The following is a 27,257-nucleotide window of genomic DNA, read 5'->3' as shown; positions in this document are numbered from 1 at the left end:
TACACACAGGCTAAAAAAAATCTTCTACGAAGGCCAAGACCGTCATTAGCAGCAGCTCTCTTTACGTTTGCCGGCTCACCCGCGGTTTTAGTTAGTCCCTGTCTTCGAAGCACCACTTCCATTAAAAGCTTTGTGTTTGTTTTAGCTGCCCGCGAACGAGAGGAGGCGAGGAGACAAGAGGAGAGCAGGAGAGAGGAGACTGGCAGTGAGACAAGGCTCATCCAATTAATCAAAGCAAGCAGGGCCACTCTAATCAGCTAAAGCCAGAACTCAGGAGACGAGAGAGAAAGAGAGGCAGGTTAAAGGCAGCAAGGTAAAAGAATGATATACAAGACTGAAAGGAAGGTGAATATATGAGACACTGTGGTTCAAGAAAGAAAACACTGATGTAGTGGGAGATAAAGATTTGTAATGACAACTTTACAGAGTAAAATTTAAAATTCATTTCATATTCTTTCCCATGTTCTCCAGCACCATGGCTGAAAATAAACTCGAATTGCAATTGAACACATCCTTCCAGTTCCCCACTGGTGGAGAGGAGAGGCTTACTACAGCAGAAAGGGAAATTTATGTCCAGTTTGCCCAGGCTTTTCAGCATGTTGCGCACCAAAAAGGATGAGATTTGCTAATTTTTCAGCGCGCTCGGTAAGTAAAGTGATTTTACTTACCGGGACATTTTCTGCTAGCTTTTACTGCTAAATGAACCAAACCCAAATATTGAACCTGAGAAATGCAGCACAATGTCTGGTTTTGTACGGTCCTGGTCTCTGTCTGGGATTAAAAAAGCATTGTCCTGATAACAATTTTAGTAATTTTAGTTTGTTGAAGCTTTGGCATTGTTTTCTGCAGAGCTACCACTGCATTTAAATCAAGTTGAGGTGCGGACTTTGACTGGACCATTTTTGGACTCTTCATTATTAGTCCCTTGCAGATTTTACACTTTGTTTGGGATCATTGTTCCACTAATTACTAAAAATCAGCTGTTGGACATATGGCCTCACCATTGACTCCAGAATAATCTGGCATGGTGAATAACTCACTGTAAGGTGCTAAGGTTGTGTGGTGGTAAAAAAAAAAGCAATCATAACGTCTTTACCATCATGTTTGACAGTTGGCATCAGGGGTGTATGTTGAATAACTGTGTTTAGTAGGCATAAAAATAAAATGCCTTAAAAATAAAATCTCAGATTTTGTTATACCAAATCCAATTAATCAATTTTTATTTTCCCTTTTGTTTCATAAAGAAAAATTACAGAAATAATTTTTTTTTAATTAATTTTATTTCAATAATCTCACCTTGGAGTTGACCTGAATTCAAAGTGCAACTAAACACAACCGATGAAACATGCTTGTAAAAGAAGGTGACAGGCTTTAAACAATGTAAATATAATGCTATATGCTTCCTGCTAGTGGTATTACACCATGCATCTAAGAACAGGCATTACTTCAAACTAACGTAAAAAAAAGTAAATGATTATTGTGCCTCTTAGCATAAAGCGTTTCTTCTTTGGAGCATTTTGAGAATATTATTTTCTTTAAACATGTATTCAATATTACATGCTATTACCAAAACTGTTTTCTCTTTCAGGACCAATACAGCACAGAGTTTTATGGAAGCCCAATGGGTGCCTTGGCAAAATATACCAAATAAAAATAAATCCAGATTTTCCAAAAATTAAATCTTCAGAAATTGTAAATTGGAATTAATCAATGAAATTGATTTAGCCCTCAGCCCCAGTCTCCACCAAGCATGGGACTGTGCATTTAGCTAATAATCTCTAGTTTGGTCTCATTTGTCCAAAGTACATTGTCCCAGTTGACTCGTTTTCATTCAGATGAAACTTTCCAGTCCTTAGTCCTTCAACCTCTTTTCAAAGAGAAGAAGCTTTCTCTTTCAATCCTTCCAAAGAACTCACGCTCCTTCAAATTTTAATCTCATTATCTTGACCTGACCCTTAACTTTTAATCCTTAGCTAAGCCTGCAGAGTCTGAGATGCTGCTGGGGTTTTTTTCTGATCTTTTTCTCATTTCTCCAAACATTGCACAGTCAGACATTGGGAAGAATCTGCTGGTATGCACAGCAACGCTTGAGAAATTTGCCCAAATATATTAAAGGTTTTTGCATTGTGAATATACCCTCTCACTATTGATTATTGGTATGGTTTTAACATACACCTGTATGACTCAGACCATTAAACCCTAGCTTTTATCAAGATCAATCTGATTAATCGGTACTCTAATTAGCAGTACCTGATGGCTATTTTCGTTTAAATCCTAAAAAGGTATCAAGAGAGTATTTAGTTGTCTCTGGGACTTTCATATCCACAAACAAGATTTCAACAACACAGCTTTTGTCATTAAAAACTGTTTTCTTTCCTTAACATCTTTGAATCAGCTTCCTGTTTTTACTAAATGTGTGGCGAGTAGAGGACAGACTGGCACTAATGCTATATATATATATATATATATATATATATATATATATATATATATATATATATATATATATATATATATATATATATATATATATATATAAACTAAAGTGCAGATCTCCCAGAAACTCTTCATAGGTCCATCCCATTAATGCCTAGCCACTTCATGCTTCTTGGAAACTATGCAAGAAAATGTTCTGCCAATTATATGTGTTAAAAAGAAGCTACAACTAACACCGAACCAGGGTTGCAGGACCAGGGTAATGTCATCTTGTTCTTGCAGCCCTGGGAAAGAGAAAATGTTTTTCTGTTCTTGCAAAGTATACATATTGGCCTTAAGACACCAGAGGCCCTGTCCATCTATCACTCAGGAACAAGACCTCAAGATGATTCCAAGCAAGGAAAGTATATATCCAAATACAAGGTTTCTGAAAACAAAATCATCAAAAGCTGAACAAATCCTGAACAAATAATGCAAATAAATAAATAAATAAATACGCTGGGAACAACCTGACAAAAGCAATGTAGGAATCACAGGATGTTCTATGCATCTGCAGAAAAATGGGTAACCAGGCAAATGTGTGAAAATCAAGAGAAGAACGATAAAGGGGGTGCTGGCTACCACAGGAAGTGAATGAGGAGAACACAGCCAAGGCTTTTCATAATCCTGCCTCTCTGTTCAAACTCTGCATGGTTTAAAAATAGCGCCGAGGGGCGATGAAGGTGCTGAACTCCTGACACCACCATGCCCACATGAAGGACTCCCTAAAGGAGACAAAATGTAAGTAGAAAAGGTTTGTCCTTGCTGAGCGATGGTATAATATCATTCACAGAGCAAATTAACTCCCACAGTCTGATCAATACCAAAAAAAATGACTGCACATCAAACCACAAAAGATAATAAATATTGATTGTTCCTGTAAATATTTTCTCAAAGACTTTTAATAGAAGAACCCCAAACACCTGGCACTAAGAAAACACAAAAATACTTGCACTGTTGAAATATTAACTCCATGATGGGGCTGTTTTTCCAGTTTTTACGGTAAATGACACCAACAGCCTCAGACTCAGTATAAAAGTGTGATACATCAATATTCTAGTCAAACTGGTAAATATGGGTAGCAGCTTCAGTGCTTCATCAACCACAAACTTAAATTAGCTTTATTTAGACACAAAAGGTAGCAGATGTATAATTAAAAAGTGGAAAGAATGACATGTTTTTTTAATCTTTCTTACAAATAAAAATCTGAAAAGTGTGGCATGCATTTTTATTCAACCTCCAACGAGTCAACACTTTGTAGGACCACCTTTCGCTGCCATTAATACTGGAAGACGTTTTGGGGTATCTCTACTAGAATGTGCATGAACATAACATTTGAAGACTTGACAGACTCTGAGTTGGATTCAAGCATGGACTTTGACTAGGCCACTGTATCACATGACTGTCATTATTGTTAAAGCCAGAGCCATAATTGCTCGGTTTGAGTTTAGAGATGTTGAATCGAAAGATGGTTTGGGCATCTAACCAGGATGTTCCTTGGGTGCCTCCCTTTGGGGGGGGGGGGGGGTTTCCGGACAAGTCCCACATGGAGGAAAGAGACCCTGGGGATGACCCAGAACTTGCTGAAAGGAATATATATTCCATCTGGCCTGGGAACGCCTCGGGGTCCCCCAGTGATTTCTGTTTTTTTTTTCCTGGACCTGTTGCCCCTGCGACCTGATCTCTGATAAGTGGAAGACAATGGCAGATGTTGGATATAGATCTGGTGAACCTCTAGGCAGTTGTGATTTTTTTTTTCCCTTTTTGGTAGGTTTTAACTGGTTTTTATCTAGAATTGGCAGCTATTTAGCTCCATCTATCTTCCAGTCAACTGTTATCAGCTTCCTTGTACCTACTAAGGAAAAGGCCTCCACACAGCATGATGCTGCAATGTATAATAGCCGGGATTGTGAGTTCAGGAGTTTTCAGCAAGGATTGCTTTCTGTTGCACATATCATTTAACATGTAGGCCAGACACCACAGTGTTGATCTCATGTGACCAGAGCCTCTTCTGCCATATAGTCACTGTCCTCTACAAGACTTGCGATGGACTTGCTGTAGCTTTCTTTCAACGTGGTTTTCATCTTGCCACTCCTCCAGATTTGCGGAGTTGCCATTAGTTACTTTGCCTTAAATTCAGAAAACATTCATACTCACCTGACAAGTCTGCAGTCAGCCTTTATCTTCATAATGTTGTGTGTTGACTAATGCTCTCAAACAAAAATCGGAGACCTTCAGGAGTCTGTTTACCGATCAGCTGACTTGTGAAGGAATTTGGTTGCCTAGATTTTATTTAGATAGGTGTATTTATCAAAAAAATAAATAAACACTGAAGGCTGTGAATCCTTCCCACATTAGAGGAAACCCAGAAACAGAGCCTGACACAGTCTGGCTCTGGATTCGGCAGCAGGATGTGCTCCAGCAGGACTTTGATGGTGAGTATCCATGCTTTGAGCCACGAAGCTCCAGCAACAATAAAAAGAAAATAAAAACAAGAATAATTAAACTGAGAGTTGAAGAACGCTGACAGCACTCCGCCGGATCAAACCGGTTTCTCCGTCCTCTCTAACCCAGAATCCACCATCACTCCAAACATCAAACATCACGACGCACATGACTGAGAGGTTGCCATGCCAACAGTGAAGCGTTTCATCCGCGTCTGCACTCATCCCTCTGTTGTCCTTTTGTTCTGTTCTCCTCGCTTTGTAAAAAGGAGAGTTAGCAGAAGATCTGCGGTGAAAGAATCGCAGTGTGTTTCTTAAATATGTTTGGATTTCAAAAAGAACCCTCAATCTCAGACGAGACGGATGGAAGAAGGAGAGAAGTGGGTTTTTTAGTTTTACATCTTTCAAGTGAATTTGGGTTTGGGACACAGACTTCTTCACTACGACCCTCCCTGTAAACACTGGCATAAAAAGTGCTGATTTTCATCATTAGGAGGAGCTTATTTGCTCCAAGCCTATTTCATGCCAAGTAAAAGATCTGCATTGGATATTGACGCCTCCTGCCACGTAACCCAATTTAACAGCTTAGAGATCAAAACACACAAGCATTCGAACGCATTGAGAATTTCAGAATCTGTGTAGCTGCCGCTGATGAAACCCAAACAGCTTCAGGGTTTTGGTTGCAGTTCTAATCCATCCAATTACGTAACACACAGAGGAACGAAGAGGGGAAAAGAAAACAGCAAACCATCAAACGTATATGGACTTCCAGAAAGATATTAATGATTAAATATGCTTTTTTTCCTTCGGTCCACAAACAAGCACTCGACGGTACTTAAACTTGGAAGCACAGAAAACGAGATGGGTGTATCTCAGATTTAGGGCTAATAAATACTTCTGTAATGATCTTATTTGTATATTGGTCAAATAAAGTACCAGTATGTGGGATTCTAAGTAGTATCTAATGCGTAAACATGATACCGCTAACATTTCTTCTTTCTCGAAGTGCAGTCTGTAATGGTGTAATGGGCTTTTTATGAGCAGGAAAGCTCCTTTCCACACTCTTGAACTCTGGAACTAGCCAGATTTTTCAGCAAAATTAACCCACCTCACTTTAGACTATATTTAAAGTGATATAGTGTAGCTCAGGAGTCACCAACATGGTGCCTGCGGGCACCAAGTAGCCCCCAAGGACCACATGGGGCGGCCATGAGCCTGTTCTAAAAAAAAAAAGCCCAATCCTCCAGTGAGCTGCATCTACAACTTTATTTTATTCCATTACTCTTCCTGTTTATTGACACTTGGATTTAAATAAATTTAAACATAAAAACACAAATATAACAAAGACTGGAAAAAATATTTATTTTACAAAAAGTTAAGGTGAACTCTGACTCTTCTAGTTCAAAAGGTCATTACAGGTCGCCCTTTGTATGACACAACACCAATGAAGTAGTCCTCAGTTTCATAAGGGTTGGTGACCCCTGGTGTAATTTGTCACCAATACAGTCATATGCAATAAATTAAAAAATGTGCTCCGGTTGAAGTTTGAAAAAAGTGCACTTTCTGCTGGACCACATTTATTCTTTATTCATAAATATTTAAAAAAATCCCTTCTCTGCTATCAATTCCCCCCAAAAGTGTTTGGATATTTCATGGGCATTTACGTATTTTAGTTCTTGTGAGAATTCTGCACCGGCCGGATCCACGGTGGCCCTGCCCCTCCCTTCTCCCCCACCACTCAGCCCTGACCACAGAGCTGAGCTCCCATCCAAACCGCTGCAGCCGCCTCACTTCTTCTCCCACCCGTGGCATCAGACAGACAGAGAATTTTGGGGGGCGAATTTACACGTCACACCTGCAGGAAATGCTTGACTTTTTATGCAAAGAGCATCCATACATAACTCATAGCCTACGTGATTTGTACTTATGAAATCCATGATTTCAGAGCCTTGTCCAGCTTATTACTAACATTTGTCAGGTTTAATAAAGAGAGGGGGAGAGATACAGACAGCTACAAGCAGACAAACAGAGAACCTAAAGATAGATTTACAAATTAGACCAATTTACTAGTTTACTTGTATGTCATTTGTCCCTTTAAAATCTTAACTTATATTGGTGTGAAAGCCTGAAAACAAAAGCGTGACCACAAACATTTTGCAGGAGAACGTCATGTCTCTCACAAAGACAAACCAGAAAAGCCACCTTTAGTCATGGACTTCTTTACATGCAAGCATTTATACTTGAACAGTTGAGGAATATTTAAAATGTTGGTAATTAAAAAGCATAGACAATATGGCACTGTTCTGTTTAATTTTTCCAGGTATTTAGTTATCCTACTTGATTAGACCTGTATTTATTGTTAATAAAAATACATTTGGAAGTTAAATATGCTCTACTATGTTTTATTTTATGAGTAAATTTGATTATGGGTGCCCTTTTTTTGGCTTGAGCACCTACCTGCAGAAACAGCTTTTAAGAAGATATCAGCTATAAGCAGGAAAAAGAAAATCATCATAATTAGCAGAATCAAAGGCTTGACAACATACTGTATACGTGTGCGTAATTAATCTATATAATGTCTTTTGCATAGTGAAACGAGTTACTGCAATAAATTAACTTTTCAATCCTTTTCTAATTTATTAAATGAATCTGTAGAACACGTTTCCTAAAATAATTTTTTCTATTTTCTTCTACATTAATCAAGATAAAAATCTAAGCTATCAAAAATCAAACTCATCTCACACATGAGATGTGATGAGCTGAAGTGTCCTAGGCCAGAATAAATGTTCAGTCTAACCATTGCATTGTCTCTGGGTCTCCTTCCAGTGAAATGTAGCTGGAAAAAAAACCACAACCTCAATAAATATTTTAATCACCTCAGCGACTTCCTTTATAATGGAGAATCAGAAGTTTTACAACCACATCCCCCTAGACATGGCCGTCTCTCATCCTTTCTCTAAGGCTGAGTCTACCTACTTTACATAGGAAGCTAATTTTCTGGGATCTCACACTTCCTGTTTCATGGCGATAGCACCCTCAGCTCCAAAAATAAAGCAACCGTGAACAAGACACCAATATACTGTATAAAGGCAGAAAGTGAGCATTTTTCCCCCCCAGTTAAGAACATGATCCCAGATTTGGAGCTAATTGTCACCCTTGCTGTTTCAGTTATCAACAACGCCCGTACATAATAAAGGTCAAGGCTTGAAATTACCAACAGAACTGCATCATCTGCACGAGTTGAAATGAGGCACTTTTGTCTAAGACAACATCTGGAAAATACTGAGTACTCCAGACCCATTTACAATCCCTAATGGAAATGACTTCAGCTTTATACAGAAAATTTGGACACAGGTCAACAGTGGCACTTGCACATCTTCACTGCATGTGAAAGGTGAATTAGAAAAAAAAAGTGTAACGAAAGAAAAAAAACTGTGTCAAAAGGATGGCTTTATTTTATATATATATATATATATATATATATATATATATATATATATACATACATACACACACACACACACACACAAAAGCCACTTGTGTTAAATTGAGCAGTCCAAGCATATCACACTTTTTTTAAATATTTAAAAAAACATTATAAAGCAGGTGCAGCCTGTTGAGCAACCAGAACCATGTAACAAGAGTAACAAGATTGGTGAAATGACTCATGGTAAAGATGGCGGCTTACTTCCCCCGTTACAAAATGCTAACAGTGTCCATGAAGAGAAGGTGACACAACACAGATCTAAGGATATATTTGCCATAACTTTACCAGGTGCTTAGATCTAATCAGTTTTTTGTAAGAAAGTTCTAAAACCACTGAAGTTGTGCAAACTCTGTACAGTCGAGTCAGTTCTTGTGAACGTTATTGTTCAAGTGTGCTCTTTACGTGTAGGTCAAACATCTGTGTGTGTAATCGAGCTAACTTCCTCATTTCTCTCTAATGCTGGAACTTCCTGTTTGCTGCGATAGGAGGGTAGCTCCTGCCCCAACTGCTTCCTTTTATATTTCCTATTAACACCAATCTTGTGCTGCGAATTACATATGTTATGATTCGGTTTGATTTAACTCACATCAAAGAGCAGTCCTCTGTTGTAATATGTAAGCTAAAACCAAACCAGCAGCTGTAGCGGCTTATGAGCTGTGGTAGTTGTGGCTGCTCATCACCGTGACAGGCGCTGACGGATACGCCACGAGCCGCTTCATGTTGACAGGAAGAGTGGTCTGAGCTGCAGGCTCAGTGTGAGCATCCACACATGCATTCATCCACCATCAAAACAGTGTTGCATGACAACTTCTTTTCATGCAGACGGAAAAGTAAAAGGAGAAGCAGACTGTCTGCTGTGCTTAAGACTGGAGCGCAGACGCATGTCTGACGGCGGGGACATCTGTTATTGAGCTGCTGCCGAACAAAAGTCCCAACGCAGCTTCATTCTGACAGGTTGCATGATTCGTAATGAAGCGGTCGCAAACAGTTGAACTCTATATTCCTTCATGGAGGGACCTTTACGCTCAAGCTCAGCTACAGTCCATTTCAGCCACATTTACTCTGGTATCCCTAAATAAAAGTCAGCCCGTCTAGTTGAATTGAGACCTAATTATTAATGGGGTAACCCAAAACCTGCAAAGACACATTAAAAAATGCCATAAAAACACAAACACAGTTAAACACGTCAGTTGCATGTAACAACTATTCACTTTTGTTCAGTTTTCAAGCAGAGCTGCACCTGAAAAAAAAAACTATCCACGGCTGAATTGTAGTTCTGTATTTGCGCACCTAAGCGCGATTCTGTCCAACGTCAAGCAATGATGCGCGTCGACTATGCACTGCAGTTGTTTTCACGCGCAATAACCCACCCAGCCGGCCGCACAGACCACCTGTAATCGCTGCATCCCAACGCCTGTTCTTCTTCACACCAGTCAGCCAAACGGGGCTGCGACTACGAGTCAGAGGCATGACCCCGGAAGGTTGACCTCACCGCTGCCTATATCGTAAACTAAAATGTTTTGTGAAAGGAGGTTAATATCCACCCTTCACGGTTCACAGACCATCTCCAGTACACGGCATGGTGGTATGTACAGTACAGTGCAAGAGTGGGGGAAAAAAACCCTGATGGTGGCCGCAGCCTTGAGACGTGGGCAGAGGTTCACCTTCTATAGCGAGACATCTTTCTCTAAACCTTCAGCCTGAGCTGCAGAGGAATCATTTAGATAATATTCACGTGTTGGAATGAGCCAACCATTAATCCAATTGCAAATCTATGGCAACGTTCAAAATTTGCTCACCATTCAGTGTGAGCCAAAAGGGAACGTGTGTAACTAATTTAGCTTTTCATTAGCAAAACTCAAGTTTTGCTTCAATAAATACATATTCTGCCAAGGTCTAGTAACAATCACATCAAACATGAAAGCGTTCTCATAGCTTAGATTTAGTAGTTTATAAATATATAGGTGGCGGTGCACCCAATGGCCACGACATTTTTGATTATTGTTGCCGAAAGGCAAGTTGTTAGCCTAACGTGTTTTACCTGTATATGAGAACGTGTTGTTGGTGGTTGGTGGTGGAGGAGTATAAAACAAGCAAAGATGACTGTAGATCATTCTATTTGCCATTTTGTGTTGAAATGGAGGATCATCCATACTCTTTGACCAGCGAGAGTGAAGAGAAAGTAACCAAGAAACGAAAATAAAGTAAAAACCGGGAGAAAACCCAGAGTCTGTGATTAGTGTAGCTTTTACCAGGTGTAGACAATTCATGAGGAAACGGGGCTTCAAAACGGAGGCAGAGGTTGCAGAGTTTCTGTTATATTAAATTAACAGGTACGTTTATTCAACATAAAGCTTGTGGTGATGTGTGATGTAGCAAAATGTGTAAAGGTCTAAGGAGCATGACAGGTAAATAAGGAAAATGCACATCTATTTGTTAGTTTTCAACAGTTTTCATTTCCTATATATTCGTCCACGATGGGCTACAGTCAAACAGAGATATAAGCCTACACCAATGGACTTTTTTTTTTGTCAGAGAAAAAGCCGTATTTCACAACCTGCAACATCTGCTGAAAAACCAAAACCATCTCCTTTCCACTTTCCTTTCTCTCTCTTCCGGTCTAGCTCATTTAAAACCTAACATATTCAACATCAAACATGAACTATTCCAGCCCTGACACGGGGCTCTAACGATGCGGCGGAACGAAGCACAGGGCCGACTGCTGAGTAAGAGACAGCTTGCCAAACACCCCGAGGATGATTTGAACGGCATATGGGCCGCGGTTAAAGATGAAACCTCTCGCAGCCCGCGTCACACAAGCATGTAAACAGAGACACGGCATAAACACGGGCACGACCAAAACAGCTTCGCCGTACCCTGCGCGGCCTGAGCTGCTTTTTTCACTCTCTGGGTTTAACGGGAACACATTTCCCAGAATCTCCTGGGTTACAGGCGCCGCAATCTGCCATTCGTCGAGGCCCATTTTTCAACGAGCAACAATAGGTCATTCACGGGTGTCCAGCTGCCACTGTTTGTTTCTACCCTCACAGCAGTTTATCTCGTTAAATACAGGAAACGCTCTTTTTCCGTCAACTCCGACAACGGAGAAGTTCAGACGAGGGGGATTAACGTGAGGAAAAAAGGTAGAGCGGGGAGGAGCTGCTCAAGGCCGTGGATCAGATCCAGCAGCATCACCCAACAACAAGTACGCACAAGGTCAAAGGAGGGAAGCACGAGAGCGGTCTCGTCTTTTACCTTGACGTTTCAGCGGCATTCACTCTCCTCTCGAGACGCAATCTGCGCTGACAGCAGGGGCCATGGATCTGGGGTGGGAACGAGCCGGCACATACAGAGAACAAAAAAAACAACAACAAACAAAAAAAAGACAGATAATCTGCTAAGTTTGCTGCTCGAGGGCAGGAAATCGCATAATTAAAATGCATTAGTTGCATTGTTATCCAACTGGCTGAGATAGCTGTAGCTGTAATTACTCTCAATCTTCGTTTGCTTTCAAGGGGATTAAAAAAAAAAAAGAGGTTTGGATCTGAAACAATGAGCGCTACAGCGCGTCTAATCGTGGGTGTCACCGGGCACACGTTGCCTGCGCTCTCCCTCTGGGATGTAGCTTCTGTTTACCCCCCCCCCCCCCCAAAAAAAATATCTCTGATCAAGTTTCAGCAAAGCCTTGAACAAACAATGTGTCTAAAGATCTACTTTAAAAGATTACCAAAAAAAAGTCTGACTTCTTGGAAGGAAAATAAAAAAGGAAAGATTAGAACCTAATGTTATATTTACAAACTAATCCTGTGGAGTGTAGCTTTATTGTGTGTCTGGAGGACATTATTAACAAAGTTCAGAGTAGCTACTAGAGAGAATATTTGTATTGTGATGATATATCTATTTTTTAATTCAGCCACGTTGGAAGGTTTTTAACACGAAAAGCCAGTTTGAGATCATGACCCAGCATCTCAATTTGGATTCAAGCCCAGACTTTGACTAGGCCACTCCAGGTCCTTTATTTCTAGGTTTTTCGAGGCATGTTCACGGATTGCCTAGCTGTTGTTCTCTTGTTGCATATATCCAATTATGTTTGAGCTTAATCCCTTCAGACACTGCACCCACTGTAACAGGCTTTCCAGGTCTAAAACAATAAAAAAAGACACCCTGCTTTTTACTAACTGGTTCGTGATTACCCAAAGGATATAAAGTTTGAACTTCTATCTAGATATGAGGGTACCTTACTACCTCATTAAGGACTGATGTCAGAGCCCTCAGACTCTGACACAAACTTTTCTCTCTTTTTTTTTTATCTCTCACATGCTCTAACGTTGGAAAAAAAGAAATACTGTACACATTGTTTATTGCCTGTTGCTTGCTGTGTGTCTCTAAGCCAGAGTGTGTCCTGAAAGGAATCTCACCACGGTAACACATGTTGACAAACAAAGCTTCTCGATTCTTGATTGATTTTTGATTCTTGATGAAGCATTGAGCAACAGACAAGACAAGCAATGCTCTGAAACGTTGGAAGAGGAGGAGGGTCAATTACGTATTTTTGACCCAAAACAACAATTGATCCATTTCAAGTTTTTTTTTTTATAAAGTATTTCACATGAAAAGGAAGATTCAAATCCCAATGGACATCAGGAACTTATTCCTCAACTCAAAGAAACCCACGTGAAAATGCTCTGTGACACAAACACAAACACACGCACACAAACAACAGGTACTTGTCACCCAGAAAAGAAAAAAAAAAAACACTATCCCCTCAGTGAAAAGTGGTGGCTGCATCATAAAGTGGAGATGCCTATCTTTGGCAGGTCTGGAAGACCAGTCAGAGTTAATGGCAAGACTGATGGAGGTAAATGCATGAAAGAATCTCTTACAAGCTGCTGAACAGATTTTCTTTTAGATGAGACAGATGGTCTAGATTTATATTCATATAATTTGACTGAGGGTCATACCCTGTGTCTAGCATTCTAACATTTTTCCACACTTGTGGAAGAAGTCCTTTAGGAGCGATCTGTCTGTGCTGTGATTCTGTGGCCTGCTGCTCACAGGGGACCCCGGAGGAGGGGAGAGGACAGAGCAGCAGCATCAGCAGCCCTCACCGACCTGTGCAGCTCACGGTGGGCTGCAGGGATAATGAGAATCTCCCCGGGTTCACCAGTACCACTAAGAATAAACCCATTCTTCGTGGCAGCCGTGAATTATTCAACCCCCCCAGAGCACAAAGCCTGAAGACAATCCATACACTGTGCAGGCATAGACATATATGTCATAATGCTGGACAGCCCTGTAGCATCCAGGAACAGGGAGGCTGGTGCAAAAAAACGAGGGCAACATCCCTTTTGACTTCTCCCTCTTTATTATACGGGTATATTTTAAAGGTCCACTTGCTCCATCCGCCCATTCGTCCACCTATTTTTGGGCTCTGCGTGTGATCGCTCTTACCTCACAGTTATCGCATCCCCATCCCCAGACCGCTGGCTCGCTCTGCACTGAGGCTCCGAATCTGCGTAACGCGATGAGAGTCTCCCCCCCTGCTCGGAGCGCCTTCTTCTCCCCCTGCACCCTGCAGAGGAGAAGAGGAGACGGAGGGCGCCGAGCTGCCGAGGACAGGCGGATCACACCTGGCTCCTGGTTCCGGCTTGACGAAACGCCCCGCACGCACGGGCCATGGGCGTGTATTGTTTTGGTAAAAACGGGTGGGTTAGTCGGCGCCACTCCCCCCTCCTCACCTTCCTTGAATGATCCTCACGGAGCGGTCCGACCGTCGACGCACTGGCGATTCATATTTTATTGTGTTGCAGCAGCGGAGCGTGGTTTGCGTCACGGCTTTGCAGCGTGCCGGTAAGGCGCGGATTTCCCTCCGCAGCAATATAAAAAATACAATAAAACTACCTTATTGTGTCTTGAAAATGAGACTGTCAAATTCGGAAAGGGGGAACAAAAATCGCAATTTAAATACAATTTAAATGCAACATTTGTGAAATAAATACAAGCTTTCGTTTTCCTCTGGTCAGCTGAAAGAATTACTGGCTGACAGACGGGAGCTGTTCTCAAGTTTGGGTCCTTTTAATCTGATTAAATTTGCTTGGAACGGGCGCCATCTGCCGGGATAAAGAGGAAACGTCTACCTGAATTTGACCTGAAACGAAGGACGTCAGCTCTAATTTCTCTATGGCCGCCACGCTTTTATCTGACTAATCTTAAAACGCAGAAATATTCGAGTTTTCTGATATTTTATAAGCACATTTCCAAACTAAATCAAATGGATCGATGCATCAACAGCCTGTTTTTTTAGCATCAACATGAGAGCAGTTCAGTCAAATGCAGGGATGGTGTAGGGAGACACCTACTGGTCACACTGGAGAAATGCTCCATTTCTTAGTTTAACGTCCCCCAAAAATTACCAAACGATTTAGATCCCTTTACCACGAAGCACAAAAAACACTGATTGCAATTAAAGTCAACATTTACTCAAAAGCAAATTAATTTAACATGATTTTATCTTTTTAATATAAACAATGAACCATGAAGTAACTCAAAACTGTTACTATTGCATCACAACGAGCAGTTACATTATTAAATTAACAGGATTTTTTGTTTTATAAGGTTGTAGCTGATATATATATATATATATATATATATATATATATATATATATATATATATATATATATATATATATATATATATGAATGCTGGAGATAGGTACCAGCAACCCCTGCGACCCCATGAGGGATTAAGCGGGTCAGAAAATGGATGGATATATATATATATATATATATATATATATATATATATATATATATATATATATATATATATATATATATATAGCCTAAAATCTGGCATTAGTTCAGCCTCCTTTAAGCCAGGGACATCTAAATCCATACAGGACTTGTTAACAGCTGCACCAGTTTATGGTTCTTGTGGGCTTCAACCTGGAAAAGTATAGAATTTGATCTAAGTGTCTTTCAGGTCTATGGAGTATGGAAGAATATTGGTATTTCCTGACTTAGTACCATTTATTACCATTTTCTAAAAGCTCTTCCTTCCTTCCTTCCTTCCTTCCTTCCTTCCTTCCTTCCTGACTGACTGACTGACTGACTGACTGACTGACTGACTGAAGCTTAAGAGCAGCAGCCCTTAGCCGTGAGAGTTGGACAGCTTTATTTTGTATTTTGAAGCCAATTCAATAATTTCTCCAGCTTATTAAATATTAAAATGCACGTGAAACCGCCATGAAATATTAGCAAATAGTTCAGCGAGTTGTTGGCTTTTTTTTTTCTCTCTGTGTATGCAACATCAAACATGCTTGGTAAATAATTAAATAACAACAAGATCAAGCATAGATGATATAGAAGGGAGCTCAGTGGTGTTGTGGTGGGTTTTTACCTGCGGGTGGGCCCTAAATTAAGTTACTTTTAGGACTTCACCTTTAGCAGGCTCTCTATAACCCATAAAAAGTGATCCTTTATTCCCCATATCTTAATCTTTCTACTTTGTAGATACAAATACGGCTAAAATATTAAAACAATTAGCGCTGGATCACTGCAGTAGAGGGTTTTTAAAAAATGAAGTCTATTATCACTTATATACCAGCAGTGTGGCCTTTTGTACGGTTCCAGTAGCTGCTTCTAGCTCTCAGAGATTATTTAACAGTTTGTTACACATCAAAGCGCTCGGGACCCCCTACGGTTGAGCTCAAAGGCCACATGGCCAATCTGCTCTCAGCTGCTCTAATAACCATCCTTTTATGAAGTTCATAAAACCCACTACTCCTGCGCCACACTGAAGACGCTGGGCCGGGCTAACAGCTGGAAAAGCAACACAGACCTCCACCCTGCCTCTTTGAGCAAAACTGTATACACGCTGGGGAAGTGTTGTTAGTGTGTGTTTTAAAATGTATGCGTGTGTCTGAGCATAAAGTTAGCCGTCTGAAGAGATGGGGTATTGTATCCCGCTCCAACTGTACAAGAGACAAATCGACAGCCCTCATCAGGACAGTTTTAGATTTCACTTTTTTTGCGTTTGATGCATTTTAGGCCGGCCGACCAGTCAGCCGTCTTGACGGTGTAAAAGTAGATTTTAGCGAGCCCGACGTGCGTTCTCTTCCCCACACAGTTCTTCCTTTGTTGTGTGTAACCTTTTGATCTAAATGGAGAGAAGGGGCTTAGGTAGGCCAATGAGTTTCAGAGAGGAGGTTATGCTAAAAAAGGAAGAGGAGGGGGGCCGGTTGCCACCTTTTCATGTTAGCGCTTCTCCCGTTCGGCTTTATAACGAACGAACGTCAGCCATGATAACAAAGCCTCATTTAAATATCATAATCCCCCATCTCTCGACCTTCTCATCAGGTGTACTTGGAAGCATGGCTGTGTATTCTCTCAAAAAAAAAAAAAAATAGGCAGTGATGGGGAGTGGATGGGGGGGAGTGGGGGTTAAAAAAAAAACTCAGCTCACTTTGAAGGCTGTTTGAAGTTCGCTGGCAGAGTTCAAATAGCAGTAAAACATGTGCATGACATTGAGTGGCTGATTTGTATAAAAAAGAAGAAAGGCGAAGGGATGAAGGGATGAAAGGAGGTCAGGAAGGGGAGACTGAGGGAACTTCTGGGAGCTAGAAAGGCAAAAAAAATCCTTTGGATCTTGTGTCACTACACATGTAGAGGAGGGGGCACTTTTATAATCAACCTTAGAACTTCAGCTTTATCCGGATGCACGGCCTTGCAAAAAGTATTGATGCCCCTTGAATCTGTTCGCGTTTTGCTGCCTTATAACCGCAAACCTCAATGTGCTTCATGGGCATTTTATGTGATATATCAGCACAAATGGTGAGGAATGGACCGGCCGGTATGAAAGAAGGGCAACGAGAAATCCTTTGTTGAAAGAGCAGCGTGAGAAATCAGGTTTGCTGATTGCTGCAAGACCTGAACGGAGCACAGCCAACGTGTGGAAGAGGGCGCTGTTCAGACAACACTAAAACTGAATATTTTGTAACTTTTAGTGGAAAACTAACATGGCACATGCACACTCTGTGAAACATGGTGGTGGCAGCCTCATGCTCGGCGGCGCTTTTTCTTCTGCAGGGCGATGGTAGCTGCTCAGTGGAGCTGAAAACAGGGCAATCCTGGAAGAGAACCTGTTAAAGGCTGCAAAAGACTTGAAACTGAGGCAGAGGTCAACAACTTTTAACCCACTGCCAAAGCTACCAAGAAGCAGATTGGAGCAAACCGTTATCATGAGCTTCAATGTCCAGACCTAAATTCAACTGAGAGTCTGTGGCAATGATTTGAAATGTGATGTTCACAGATTCCCTAAATTAAGTCTGACTTAATTTGAGCCATTTTGCAAAGAAGGATGTGCAAAGATTTAGTGTCTCAATGTGAAGAAAAAAAAACGGATGGAGGCATTCCCCAATAGACTGCAAAAAGTCCTATCTCACAGTGGGTGAAATACACATAGTATGAACGGCTAGGAGTATTTTTTTATTGTACTTTTTATTCTTCTATTCGTTTTTGTAATTTGGACCTTGAGTCTGTAATAAAATCTATGTATAAAATTTCTTTCCTATCTATCTATCTATCTATCTATCTATCTATCTATCTATCTATCTATCTATCTATCTATCTATCTATCTATCTATCTATCTATCTATCTATCTATCTATCTATCTATCTATCTATCTATCTATCTATCTATCTATCTATCTATCTATCATGTATGCCACACTTTTTGCGATACGATGCATTGGAGTATGTGGTTGTACCATGGAAATACATTTTGTGAATACTTTGGCAGGGCACTGTACTACACTGCACGGAATAAAGATAATGTTCCTTGTTCTAGGGATTATAAAAAGCTTCTTCTGTGCTTTTTCTCATCTCGGGGTTCTGTCAGGATCACCTCTGCTAGACTACGATGGAGCTGCCGCTGGATGATGGAGGGGTAAGACATGGAGGCTTGAATTCACGGAAGCGCTCTCTGTGGAGATCAAAGTATTTGTCTTGAGTGTGAGAGGGAATGTTATTAGCGACTCTGCATGTCATGGCAACAGATCCAAAGGTCACGGACCACCCAGCTGTGTGTTCACACGTTTTCATCGTCTGTTCACGAGCGGCCGAATGTTTAGCCGGCTATCAAAACTCCACTTTGTGTCCTCTTGCTGTCAGCTATCCGTGCTTGGCTTGAACAGTGTGCTGTGGCTCTCTGAATCCTAGTCGTAAAGACCAGACGTCCTTTCCCGTGTATGGAGAAGGCCTCCAGCAGAGCTGCTGCTCTTCCACGCTCACACAGTACCCAGTTTGGCCGGAGCTGTAAAGCCAGGCCCGCTCTGATCCACTTCGCTCAGCTCTGCAGTGGATGCGCTCGCCGCTCCAGCTCCTTTATCCCAGTTACCTCACAACCAGAACAGGCAAGGCCAGACTGACGGGTCCCCCCGCTGCCTCCTGAGGCCCTGCTTCATTTCCCTCCGCAGCCACCCACCGACCCTCTCAGCTTTTCAATCTTAGAAGCAATTAGAAGGGGATCTCTTTCCTTTGTTGTCCGTCCGTGGAAAGATAGAGAGCGAAAGAATGAGGGGAAAAAAGAAAGAAGGAGGGCCAAGTTGTTGTCGGCGGTGGAGCTCCGGCCTAGCCAGGAGCCACTTGTGAAGCCCTGGGTATAAGGACTCACATGGTTTGTTTGGAAAGGCTTCTCCAGGGGCCAAACTGGGATTACGTTGCAGATTGCGAGTTCCCATGGAAGAGGCCTGGACCAGTGAGGGGTTCGGTGGGTGGGTTTCAGGTTGGGGGCCATAGAGGACGTCTTTATGAGTTTGGGGTCTGTCTGAAAGGAGAGGGCCAACTCCCAGCATGCTAGCGCTCCATATTAGATGGACACAGAGAGGCTATTGAAGTCCCCCAGACATCCCCCTTTATTTCTCTCCTTTTCTCTGCCCCCGCCACCTCTCTCTCTCTCTCTCTCTCTCTCGCTCTCTGAAGCCTAAGCTGTTTTGTGAGGCAAGCGAAGAGTTAAAAGATTGTTCTGGGAGCTGAAATAATTCACATGTACATGTTTGTGATCAAAACACAGTCATACAGTGAGTTTGACTGTTTGAGGCCTCAGTGGGCTTTTCACCACGATGACGGGCATCAACAGCGTGCTTCCTGTAGCACACCTAGCTCACACTTAATTACATTACCAGTCAAAGGTTTGGACTTATCATTCAAAGGCTTTTCCTTATGTATCACACGTGTATAGAATTATGTATCAAACACAAAATTGCGAAATAACTCAAACGATTTTGTATATTTTAGCTTTTTCAAAACCTTCTCTCGATGAGCTTTAGAAGGCTAGGCATCTGAAGTGGTTTTCCAGCTGTCTTGAAGGAGTTTCCAGAGGTAGTGATTAAAAATAAAGGCAAACCATTAAATGAGAAGGTGAGTCCAAACCTTTGAATTTTATCAAAAATAATTTTCACATTATTTTTTATTTTATTTTCCATGACAATTGTCTGTTAAGCCACAGCAAAGGAAACAAATGTGAAAAAATACAATAGTTAATTTAATTGAAGTGACGGGCACAGTCTCATCGTAATATGTTTTCACTTATTTATTTATTTCAAACAAAAGTGGATGAAAGATTTGAAATGCACTAAAGAAATAAAATTTGTTTGGGAACCTTTGGTGTCTCCTTCTTCATATTCTAACTTTATTTCTACAAAAACATACAAGAAAAGTTCTCAAAACTAAAGATGTATGTAAATAATTTTGAAAACCTTTACACAAATGAGGAAAATTAAAGATCTCTCTGATTGATCTTCGCTGTTTGACAGATATTCTTGGAAGTTATGTAGAATGAATTCATATTTTTTGTAAAGTAAGTTTAATATCTTGTGAAAGTTAAAAAAAAAATTGCTTCATGGTTGTCCAAGAGGTAACTTCAAAGTAAAATGCATGTTATGCAACATGATGTCTTGATGCACGGCTAAGCAGAACACACTTGTCAGAAATGTTCCTCTGCAGCAAAGAGGTTTTGTGTTTGACTCCCAGCTTCATGGAATGGCATGTTTTCCGTCTGCATGCACAGGTTTTTTTTTCCTACCGCCGTCCAAAGCATAGATATTAGGAGAAATGGCCTCTCAGAATTGTCCTCATGTGTGAAGTGTGTCTCTGAATTGCTTAAAAATGTACTTGATTGTTGTCCAGGGTGTATCCCACCTCTCATTTTTTACCTGCTGGTTATAGACTCCAGCCCTCATGTCAACCTGCAACCAGGGATAGAAAGTGGATAATTAACGGTATTGGTGTCAGATCTACAAAAATCAGTACAGCCACTAAAATAGCTCCCTGCAGGAGATAGCTTTGCTCCAAATAACATTTTTAGTACGGCCATTACGTCTAAGGTCCAACACCAAGACCTTCTGTGTGGCACAGCCCAGGCAGGAATGTTTTCTGGCTACTTGTGTGGACAGAAATCCTGTGTTTGCCCCTTTTCCATGCAAAATGTCAGATGTGGCAACTATAAAATAATATTAGAGGAGAAGAGCATGTGCTACTTAGATGTGCTTCGGCTCCAGCACACCAGAATCGAGTCATTTCATTTAGTGCACCATTCAGATGGTTTTAGAAAGCCAGATTACTCAAATGGATCTCCATGGTACTTCTGTTTGAACCAAAGGGGAGCAAAGTCTGCTCACGAGGTTGTATTTGTTTTATAGTGAAATTGGCAAGATCTTCATATAAAAATGGGTGAAGTTTAAAGAATGAAAGAAATCTTTATTGTTCATTGAAATGATCCTTTAGAAAACAGTGGGCAGCTCTTTTTACAGCGCTCAGGAGCAATCTGGTGTTAGGGGGCTTGCTCAGGGACCCATAGTGGCAGACAGTGGGGATCGTACCGGGTACCAGCTGCTCTAACCACCTAGGACACTCGTGAAGCGGGTTGAAAGAACAACCAGAAAACTCCTTATGGTTGCTGCAACAGCAGTCAACCTCCAACATGAAGACAATTAATTTAACACAAATTATTTACCACAGATGGGAAAAATAAAGAGACAGATTGACAATGTAAGTACTTGACAGAAACCAAAAAATGCTGCAGAATCGCACGTCAGCTGCACTCAGAATATATATATATATTTATATACTTCTGTTTATGTGTGGGAACTATGCGAGAATGCTTTTTAAACAATCCTTCCAAACACACCAATCAGCAATCAGTTTATCCTTGGTTGCTTCACCAACATTTGCGCCTGGATGAAGGACTTTAAAGCGCGTCTTTATATTCATTCAATAACATCTGCAGATGATATTGCCATAGTTGGGCTGATGTAGTTAATCTCACCTTTAAACACAGACAAAAAACAAGCGTGTCGTTGATTTTAAATGGCACACTATCGACTTAACCCCACATTTTGTAAAAGCTGCCCGCACATCTCACCCAGAGAAATCCCAGTAAAAAAAAGGATTTAAAACGCATCTATGTCTCCATTCTCCTAAAGAGACATGTACTAAATGAACAGCCTCTGTTGTTCTGGTGCATCCTCTGCAGAGAGTAAGAAATGCAGCACAGAGAATCCTCTGGTGTTCTGTCCCGTCCCTGGAATGGACCGCTTACACCCGGTACCTCAGCAGGCTCTGCCGTCATCAATGGCAGCACTCATCCGGGTCCAGGCTGTTCAACCTGCTGTGCTCCAGGGAGCAGTGGAGAAAGCTCGGTCCAACAGACTCAGGCACAGCTTATTTCCCGCAGCAAGATGTGCTTTGAATGGACCTTGAATGAGTTGCGTGCAATTGTTACATAACTGGGTATTCATTCTTCATCAATTGTGTCATTATTTTATAGCTCTTTGGGCTGTAAGTTTATGATGACTCTTATGCTAATTTTTAATTAGCTGTCCTTATAATTCCATTCATTAATTTAGTGGTGTGTGTGTGACCGTGTTTGAATAGATGGGGTGTATTTAGCTACCTATACTGAATGTGTTTTCAAAGCGTCTTACATAGAGTAGTCCTTTGTTTTTGGGTGCAATTACAATAAGGGGTCATTTAATGTAATATAAAGGGGGAAGTAATACGTATCTATGTACTCAAGAACAGAGTTTTTTTATTAGGCAGTATATTTATGAACATTACAGCAGTACTGTGCTAGTTTATCTCTGAGTGAAAAAAAAAGTCTTTGAAATATTGAGAAAGCCTATAAATGCTTGATGCTAGGTGGCGCTAGTGAAATCTCTGCTGTTCACATCTTTTTCAGTGGCGCTAAGTAAACACCAGGTGGCGCTTTTAGCAGCGTTTTTTCTAGATACCACAAGCTGCCGCTTTCATCATATCTGTGTTTATTTATCCAAACCTTTTTTGATCAGTATCCTGCTATTAGTCCCCATGGTGACCCATTTTCAGTTTACGAGTAGAGTCCATCGGATCTCCTGGCATTTCAGAGTTCTTCACCCTGGGAACAGGTTCCCAGGGATGCCCACAGCATCACAGATCGTCCACCGTGCCTAACAGTGAGCCTGGAGGTGCCTTTCATACTCTGCTTTACACTGAACCCACCTGGAGTGTTTGTTGCTGAGATGTTTAATTGTTTGATCTGACTTAAGTTCACAGTTTCACTCAAAGCCCCATTAGCACTTATCAAACTCCATACATTTTCATTCTTGATTCTTTCTTGGTGTCAATCCTTAACAATTGGTTGGCATGAAAATAGTTTATAATATTGTTATGGAGACTTATTGACCCTCAGATGCATCAATTTGATGTAGTTGGTTTCCCCTGCTCATTTCCTACCTTCACTTGTCCAGTCTTATTCTTCACAGTTCCAGCTGTTTTGAACCAAACCTCCAAAAAGTGCTGCTCCAAAGACTCCGTGTGGCTCTTGAGGCCCTCCACGGTATTCCTTATAACTTAAAAATGAAACAAAATAATGCTTTTTAGTTGAACAAAAAGCTAAATTTTCTCTAATTGTATCCAATATGTGCAGTTAAACTTGTGGAGTATGCCTACAACAGCAACCCAGGAGGCGGAATCAGTGCGACCAAGTCTCCTTTTTATAAGCGACTTTGGCCTTGTTTTATCTAAAATTGCTTGTAAATATATATATAAAAATGTGTGTATATCTGTAGCATGTAACAAAAGTAATTTCCCTCGGGGATTATTAAAGTATGTCTGATTCTGATTCTGATTGTTCATTTTGCCTGCTGCAGTTTTTAGGGCTTGTTGTTTTTTAATATGAAGTCGCTTGTTTGGGCCTTTTTTTTCTAAGGAACCTCTTTCCTGGCTATCGTGCCACGCAAACAAGAGCCGGCCGCCCTGCTGCTGCGTTACAGACAGCGTGAGCCGGTTAAAATATCTGTCCGCATATACCCCTCGCCTCACACAAACGTGTTTCTGAACTGTCCGACTGAGCTGTGTTTTTGAGGCTCAGCGCTCTTTGCCCTGCTTCTCTCCCCTCCCCTGGGCCAGCTTTCAGAACGTATATCCCTGCATTTAATTGGCTTCCAGCATGCCGCAAAACGTCAAAAAACAAAATGTATAGGAGAGTAGTTGTCATGTTATTTTCATACATTTTAACAACACATTACACGACAAATTGCTTGAGCTAACGGCTGACGTTAATGTAACGTAAGTTCACACCCAATGTGACCAGGGGGAAGTTTTTGCATTCATTATCTGGCGTCGGTCGCTTGACATTTCGCCTGTCTCTCGCAAACAATTAGCGCTGACAACACATGGACAACATGGGGAAATGTCATCCAGCTCGCTTCAACACGAGATGAGGCGATGGAGGAGCGTCTATCCGCTTGCCGGTTCCTCTTGTCTGTTCAGTTTGCTTCGGTGGACATGGATTTTACAGAGTAAGTCATGGTGTTGAATGCAATGGGTTCTATCCCCGCTGCAGAACACCTTTCTGTCTGTCTTGGTCAGTAAATCAATCTGTGCGCGATAGAAATATAGCCTTTTTGTACTGTTTAAATATGTAACATATAAAAAGATGTTTTGTGCTTAAATAAATGGATGAGGAGGACCATTAACGCAACACAAATTGACAGAAAAGTTCAGATTGTTGAACTCAAGCAAAATTTTGCTTTGCTTTTGTCCACTGCGTCGTTTGCAGTTCCACTTTGCTCTATTCGCCCAGTTCGCTCCATTTGCATTGCTCGAAATGCAGCGTTCGCATCGCTGACCGTTAATTCGCTCTTGATTGCGCTTTTACATAGGGACAGCATATAAATCACTCGCTCCATTCGCCATATTCGCGTTTTGGTGTGAACACACCTCTAAAAATACGAGTGGGCATGCGCTTCGACTCCCGAAACACAGGAGGTGATTGGTGCGTTTGATGCAATGGGACGTTTTACACAACTAGTTCACAGATGTCAAAAAACACAACATGCGCTGGAACAAGACGGACTAGGCAAGGCAAGTTTATTTATAAAGTACTTTTCAGTAATAAAACAATTCAATAACACCAACTAACACAGATGATGATGCTAGGCATAATATTTATCTCTCTGTCTGGACAAAGTGTTGATATGGAGTGTTCTGCTCAATCAGTATGGTCTATAGTAAAATATTAAAATGTTTTGTTTTGATGTGGACTTTGCCTTTTAAAAATGTATGAATATCCAATTTATTCCTTTTTTGTAAAATGTGCAAAAGCAACAGTCTTATCAAACAGTAGTCCCATATGTACATAGGTTCTACAGCTCAATTATTCTAAATTGGGGATTGTTACCGTATATGTTATAAAATTCAGGGACTCATTAACGTCTCACCAAAAGAGCCCCGAACCGTTTGAAGTGCCGGCCGGCATGAAGCACTAGTTTATGAATCAGCATCTTCGGTTACCAGATGTCTCACACCCATGACCCAATTCTTCCTTCTGTCCTTCAATCTCTCCTGACACCTCTTAGCTGTCTCCTAACCCCTCAGCGGCCCGTCAGTCGCCATCTGCAGACCAAGCCTTTTGAGCTGTGCCTCAGAAACGTATGAATACATGAATGTGGCGTCGCTGTCTGTGTGGAAGGGTGAGACGTGAGGGGTGTGAGGGGTGTGGGGGAGTGGGAGGGCGTTCAACAACATGCTGTTAATAGAACCAACAGCGCCAAAGTCGTTCCCCCCCCTTTCAAGCGTCTTTGGATCACAGACGCTTGGTGTTGACACACCCAGACCCGTCCAGGCTCTTTAACCCTTGCTCACGCTCAAGCTTCATCCCCCCCCTGAATCTGTCAGCCTTGCTGGGGGAGGCTTGTGGACAAAAAAGCTGGGAGTCCTGCCCAGAGGTTGTGGTGCCAGACTGGCTCTTTGAACTGACCGGCTGCCACTGAGCCGGTGTAAGATACGCCTAGGGGGCAGAGGTCAAAGAGGCTGGAAAGAAAAGTCAGCTGGCCCGCTCTTATTTGCTGTCTGTCTTGACCAAACACACATTTGATTAAACGTTTTGTGATTTCAGCAATAATACCTCAACGATAGAGTAAAAACACAGGCAAAATTTCATGACTGATGATCCTGTGGTATAGGCACAATTTATTCTAATTTCTCTGGGTATAGATCTTGAAAAGACACACTCTGGCTACGGTCTACAATACTTGGTTATAAAAGCACAGAAGAAATCGCCCCCACTTCTAATTTGTATTAAGCGGCACAGTGGTTAAATAAGGAGAACTGGTCACAAGGCATGGATCATTTCTGAGCCCAGAGAATACGACGACTAGCTAATCATTAGGCAAGGCAAGTTTATAAACTATTCATTAGTAAGGTGGTTTAAAGTGCTGTTCTTGGAAACAAAGGAAAAGACCCAAGAAAACACCAAATACATCAGAAACACAAAATACACATTAAAAAGAATCTTCATCACAAAAAAATGCTAATTTGAGACAAGATACACCCAGGAAACAAAAATGTTTTCAGACATGATTTAAAGTTTTAATGGAGTTTGTTTCATTGCTGAGGACCATAGAAACTCACCTTGTTTAGTCCTTTAAAGACCTGAGGGGTCTACATGCTTCATACCCGATAACTATCAAATGTAGACCATCCGGTGCTTCATAGACCATCACTAACATTTGAGAACTGGTGTCATGTAATACATTTTCTTAGTGTTGGTCAAGTCTCTTGCAGCTGCATGTTGGATGAGCTGCAGCTGTGTGTGAATGGCTGAATGACTGACTGTAGTGTGAAGCGCTTTGGGGTTGTCAGACTAGTTAAAGCGCTGTACAAGTACAAACCATTTACCATTTACCATCTTTTCAGGTTCAGATAGTTGGATCTGGATTAGAGTTCAGGACGGACGAGTGGGATTAGTCAGCCTATCAACAACAGTAAACAAGGTCAAGCTCTTTTTATTGGTTTTATTTGTAAATGTCAGAATGACATGGCTTGCTCGCTCTTTTATAACTCTGGATCAGAGCCTATACAGTTTGGTATTCTCCACTCGCGTTTAGCTTTTCTACTCTTTCTTTTATGTTTTCTAACTGTTGCATTTTTCCACGGTGACCTTTTTTTTTTTTCAACTTCTCTTCTTTAAATTTCTCTATGAGCTGTTAACAACCCTAATGTTAGCTTCTGCTTTCAAGCTTTGCTGCATTTGATCCTTTATTATTCAAAATACAACCTACGTACTCAAATGCGGTGAACCTGAATGGGATCATTTGACACTGAAAAGAGAATTTTTATAACACGGTATGGGATTCACAAAACATGTTTTCTCCTGATGAACCCAATATGTTTGTTGTATTGTCTGATCTCGTGAGTTAGATGTTAAACTCTTACAATTTTAGAAACAGATTTCCTACCTACACTTGAACTTTTTTATCTGATAAGAAATAAGATAGACAGGGATCTCTCAAATTATATAAAATAATTTAG

The 27,257-nt window shown here is 41.1% G+C and overlaps 1 protein-coding gene across 3 annotated transcripts in view; it reads right to left on the bottom strand.

Moving 5' to 3' along the window:
- tex2 (testis expressed 2) overlaps window positions 1-14,469 on the bottom strand; it is a 37,698-nt gene extending 23,229 nt beyond the window's left edge. For 2 of the 3 annotated variants that reach the window (XM_036148071.1, XM_036148073.1), the window contains exon 1: window positions 13,858-14,469. The gene's annotated coding sequence lies outside the window, so the exon portion shown is untranslated. Of the gene's footprint in view, window positions 1-11,661; window positions 11,730-13,857 lie in introns of all 3 variants that reach the window. The other variant, XM_036148072.1, reaches the window with a different exon arrangement.
- Between the last annotated feature and the right edge of the window lie 12,788 nt (window positions 14,470-27,257).

This window comes from Fundulus heteroclitus, chromosome 16, assembly GCF_011125445.2.
Source record: "Fundulus heteroclitus isolate FHET01 chromosome 16, MU-UCD_Fhet_4.1, whole genome shotgun sequence".
NCBI classification, from domain to species: Eukaryota; Metazoa; Chordata; class Actinopteri; order Cyprinodontiformes; family Fundulidae; genus Fundulus; species Fundulus heteroclitus.
The sequence above is the reverse complement of the archived record's forward strand: the minus strand, read 5'-3'. Positions and strand labels throughout refer to the sequence as shown.